This window comes from Staurois parvus, unplaced genomic scaffold (genome assembly GCF_062004578.1).
Source record: "Staurois parvus isolate SC_StPar_1 unplaced genomic scaffold, SC_StPar_1.0 ptg001066l, whole genome shotgun sequence".
Classification (NCBI taxonomy): Eukaryota; Metazoa; Chordata; class Amphibia; order Anura; family Ranidae; genus Staurois; species Staurois parvus.
This window is the reverse complement of record NW_028318862.1, coordinates 4,227,783-4,233,782: the sequence shown is the minus strand read 5'-3', so window position 1 is coordinate 4,233,782 and position 6,000 is coordinate 4,227,783.

The following is a 6,000-nucleotide window of genomic DNA, read 5'->3' as shown; positions in this document are numbered from 1 at the left end:
CCCGCCGGTTCCGGCACCCGTACGTCACGACGTCACAGGGAATGGAACACAGAAGTCGGATGCCGGCATTGGCCGGAGGAGATGGCCGGGGACGCTGCAGGGGACACATCGCGGGAGCGAAGGACAAGGTAAGTGCTGCAGGGACCCCCTGAGCAACGCCGCATGGTAAGCCCAAGTGTAGTTTGGGGTTACCGCTCTTGGTACTGACATTTTACCCCGAGCTACACTCGGGAATACCGCTAAGGAGGTTAACGACCCTCTTTTACATTATGGGCAGCACAGTGGCTAAATGGTTAGCACTTCCCCCTGGCAGTACTAGGGTTGTTGGTTCAAATCCCAGCCACGGCACCACCTGCCTGGAGTTTGCATGTTCTCCCAGTGCCTGCGTGGGTTTCCTCCGGGTGCTCTGGTTTCCTCCCACACTCCCAAAGACATGCTGGTAGGTGAATTGGCTCCTGTCTAAATTGTCCCTAGTATGTGTATGTATGAATGTGAGTTAGGGACCTTAGATTGTACACCCCTTGAGGGTTAGGGACTGATGTAAATGTACAATATACTGGCATATGTAAAGCGCTGCATACATTGACAGGACTATACAAGTACCTGAAATAAATGTGATGCAAATATGTTTTGGCTCTATTATAATCAAATCATTAAATCTTTATTCTCAAATAATCATATGATGTGTTACATTTTTTTTATTTTGAATTTTTGTCATATAACTTGGATTGTAATCCAAAAAATTATTTAAAAAAAATGTACTCTTGTGTATAAATACAGCACTGGCTTAGATATCTGATCAGCAAATAGAGAAGAGCAGCACTCATATGTAGAGTCCCTTAAGCACTTTCTAGTTCACCTGTTTTTTGCAGCAAAAATGAAAAAAAAATTTTCCCAATAAAGAATTTTATTAATTTTTATACAAGCAACCAAACTTTGCAGTTTTCTGGATGTATACAACACATGAGTATGCATTAGGTAAAGAAAGACAAATAGAAACATGGAAAGATTGGAAGAGGAACGAGGCCAGTCACTGCATATAGGTTTAGGGTCCACACTCAAGAACCTAGATATGTAACAGTTTTGGATCGGTAGATGTCCAAAATGATATGTGATAGAAATGATATGCTAAGGAACGAGCCTTGGTATTGAGAGAGTTCAAAATCTCAAAGCAATGGACGGCTTGGATATAGTTGAGGTTAACCCAGCTCTGTTAAAATTGAATATTGAAAGTAAGAAGGGATCCCGCAGCAGTGAGAAGATTTGGTATTAAGACAGCGTTGGACCCCATGGACCTGTTTTTTAAAAGTCACCAACTATAGTATTTGTAGCTGCTGACTTTTTCTTTTAACATTGGGTGAAGTTCTTTTTTAAGAAATAGTTTAGAGCTGAGAATTTTTTCAAGAATTGCTTTTTCAACACTCTTATTACCAGAGTATGCCTAATCCATAAATGATACTCGGTCACTTTGCCCATTCAGAGCAAATTGACAGTGTCTTTGAAAAGCCCCCCAACCAGAGGCGGACTGACCATTTGGAAACTCGGGCACTGCCCGAGGGCCCGGGGTCAGTAGGGGGCCCCATGAGGTGCCCCTGGTACCTTTTTCATAGGCTTTTTTGAGTTTGGGCAAGGACACAGGGGCCCCATGATCCCCTATTGCCCGGGGGGCCCCATGAGTTGTCAGTCCGCCCCTGCCCCCAACTCACTGATATTCAGCCCTAAACTCCTTTGGCCATTACTAGTGCTATTAGGAGATGCTAGTCTTTATCAAGCCTTAACCTCCCTGGCGGTATGATTATTTCAGATTTTTGGTGCTGAAAGTGGTACTTTTTTTGCATGGCAATATGTAGTTTTTTTATTGTAGGCCTGTAATATTTAGGAATAACTCACTGAAATCTGTCCGAACAAGAGTCTAGTAAACATCCCGGGTATGATAAAACTTGAAACACGAAATCATAAATTATAATTTAATAAATAATCATACAAAATAATAATATAATAATAATACATTTAATTCAATAATATAATCAAACCAACAACACTGAATTTTTAAATAGAGCGCCAAGTTCGCACATCACTGAGCAAAGTCGCAAAATCGTTTTCAGTGGCGGATGACGAATTTCCCCCACGAATCATTATCACTCAATTCTGCAAGTGGTTCTGATTTACTATCACTGTTCTCTAGCCGGTCTAAAACCGATTCTGACCTAAAGGGACGCTTTTTGGACGCCATGGACGTTTCTCAGTTTCCAGGCAGAAAGAACAGTAAAAATGCAGGCAGGGCACAGGACAAAACACTCGGGACAAAATGTATGTGAAATGGTTTGAAACAGCAATGTTTTGCTATGTAATATTCGTTTACAAAAAAATGACTGTTTTTAAAATTTTTAAATTTGCTGCCGGTTCCAGCCCCTGGACGCCCCGACGTCACAGGGACCGGAAGACTGAAGCTGGATGCAAGTATCGGCCGGAGAAGATGGCCGAGGATGCTGCAGGGGACACATCGCGGAAGCGCAGGACAAGGTAAGCGCTGTAGGGAATCCCTACGCAGCGCCGCATGGTAAGCCCGAGTGTAGCTCAGGGATACCGCTTTTGGTACTGAAACTTTACCCCGAGCTACACTCAGGAATACCGCCAGGGAGGCTAACATAGGCCCTCTAGTGCATTTCATTGTGATCCCAATAACATCCACTGCTCAAGCTCCGAAGAAATGAAATGTTTTCTCTCAAACACATTGGATGCATTTGATGCTCTAAAGCAATAAACTTTTCAAAAAGTCCTTTGGGTGATATGAACATTTGTACTACGTGCCCATCAATACCCACCCCAGATTTTATTTTCTGCTTAACGATTTATTTGCCCTCATCAGAGAGGTAGCAGCTTAGGACCATAATAAGGTTCATCTACATTATTTTTCCATCACGGATCTGCATCCTTGAAGGAACACTCACTCTACTGTATATCCATTAAAACAAATTCTCACTTTTATTGGTCCAGAACTAACACACACACGTTGGACTCACATCTTGAGAAATTCCCCACCACTCCTTCCTCTACCTCAACTGGTGCAAAACACCTGGTATCGGGGAACATGTGACTTCCTCCCATGTGATAGTGCTTAGGCCTACCAGCAATCAGAAGGATAGAGCAATGTAACATGACAGATGGGGTGAAGATACCAGGATGCCTCAAGGCTCTGACACCAACCAACACCAGGTATTTCAATGCCAGATGTGAAAGAGGAAGGAGCAGCGTGGGATGAGTAAGTTGGGAAGGAGGATTTTTCCACAGGCACTGCCACTTTGCCCTGAATGCCCAAAATGACCATGCCTCTTTTTGCTGGGCACTAGTTCACTAAACAAACATTGGGGAACTGGAGAAAGGGCAGAGAAGGGCAACCAAACTGATACGAGGCATGGAGGAGCTCAGCATGTATTCTCTCTCGAGAAGATGAGATTAAGGGGGGATATGATCTCCATGTATAATACATAAGGGAGGGATATGATCTCCATGTATAATACATAAGGGGGGGATATGATCTCCATGTATAATACATAAGGGGGATATGATCTCCATGTATAATACATAAGGGGGGATATGATCTCCATGTATAATACATAAGGGGGGATATGATCTCCATGTATAATACATAAGGGGGGGATATGATCTCCATGTATAATACATAAGGGGATATGATCTCCATGTATAATACATAAGGGGGGATATGATCACCATGAATAATACATAAGGGGGGATATGATCTCCATGTATAATACATAAGGGGGGATATGATCTCCATGTATAATACATAAAGGGGATATGATCTCCATGTATAATACATAACGGGGGATATGATCTCCATGTATAATACATAAGGGGGGATATGATCTCCATGTATAATACATAACGGGGGATATGATCTCCATGTATAATACATAAGGGGGGATATGATCTCCATGTATAATACATAAAGGGGATATGATCTCCATGTATAATACATAAGGGGGGATATGATCTCCATGTATAATACATAAGGGGGGATATGATCTCCATGTATAATACATAACGGGGGATATGATCTCCATGTATAATACATAAGGGGGGATATGATCTCCATGTATAATACATAAGGGGGATATGATCTCCAAGTATAATACATAAGGGGGATATGATCTCCATGTATAATACATAAGGGGGATATGATATCCATGTATAATACATAAGGGGGGATATGATCTCCATGTATAATACATAAGGGGGGATAAGATCTCCATGTATAATACATAAGGGGGGATATGATCTCCATGTATAATACATAAGGGGGGATATGATCTCCATGTATAATACATAAGGGGGGTATGATCTCCATGTATAATACATAAGGGGGGATATGATCACCATGAATAATACATAAGGGGGGATATGATCTCCATGTATAATACATAACGGGGGATATGATCTCCATGTATAATACATAAGGGGGGTATGATCTCCATGTATAATACATAAGGGGGGATATGATCACCATGTATAATACATAAGGGGGATATGATCACCATGTATAATACATAAGGGGGGATATGATCACCATGTATAATACATAAGGAGGGATATGATCTCCATGTATAATACATAAGGGGGGATATGATCTCCATGTATAATACATAAGGGGGATATGATCTCCATGTATAATACATAAGGGGGGATATGATCTCCATGTATAATACATAAGGGGGGATATGATCTCCATGTATAATACATAAGGGGGGATATGATCACCATGTATAATACATAAGGGGGATATGATCTCCATGTATAATACATAAGGGGGGATATGATCTCCATGTACATTACATAAGGGGGGATATGATCTGAAGGGATAACCTTCAAATATGGAAAGACTTCTTCACAGTAAGAACTGTTAAAATATGGAACAGATTCCCTCAAGAACTTGTTCCTCCCAACTGGTTTCCTAAATGCAGAAAAAATATAACTGGATAATAATATTTATAGGTAAAGTTGATCCAGGGAATATCTAATTCCCTCGCTTGATCAAATTGGATCATGCTTTGTGGGGTCTTTTTGCCTTCATCTGGACCAACTCTGGGTGTAGGATTATAATTTTTTTTTATGGTTGAACTGGATGGACTTTTGTCTTTTTTCAGGCAGACTAACTATGTAACTATATAACATAATATATTTTAATAAGCGGTTTGTTTGCCCATTGCTACACTTCTTATATGGTGCTTCCCTGGCTTTCTATAGTGGTGCAGTGGGGGAAACTACTTTATTGGGTTTTTTTGCCTTTCTCTGGATCAACTGTGGGTATGGGATAGTGTATATTGAGGTTTTCGATAAGTTTGTGTTTTTTTTTCTTTTTTTAGTTGAACTGCTTAGACCTGTGTCTTTTTCCAACCAGACTAACTATGTTTTTAAGCTGGCTCACCTTGCCCCAAACAGAGATGATAAAGAAGTACAACTCTTAGAACACCTAAGTAAATGATATGTCATTAGGTGACCCCAGATTGCTGTGCCAACCTCATGCAGAAGCACAGAGAGAACCTACATAAACACACACCCAGACCTCAATGAAGAAAAACAAATACAAGCTATATCTGACAACACATTTATTCTATATTTGATTATTACTTCTTTCTAGAAACAGTCCTGCCATGAAAGATATCCCAGTTTCACTGCAAATAATAGTCTTCGAACTGCACCTCTCGAGCCCTTGTCAAGCTAGCTCAGAATGATGGGAGATACGTTGCGCGAGTCGCTGTAAAGACACTTTTTCTAGGAAGAGCGGCATTTTATTTGGTAGACGTTGAAGTAGAAAAGATTTTAAAAGCACTCAGTTCTGCAGAGAAAAGCTGGCTGATGCCTCCGCATGAAGGGGTCAGAGCGGAAACATTCTACTAGCTCAAACGAGATCCACTTACTACACAATTAATGGAAGATACTCTCATCAAATGAGGAACAAATCATAAAATTAGGGAGATG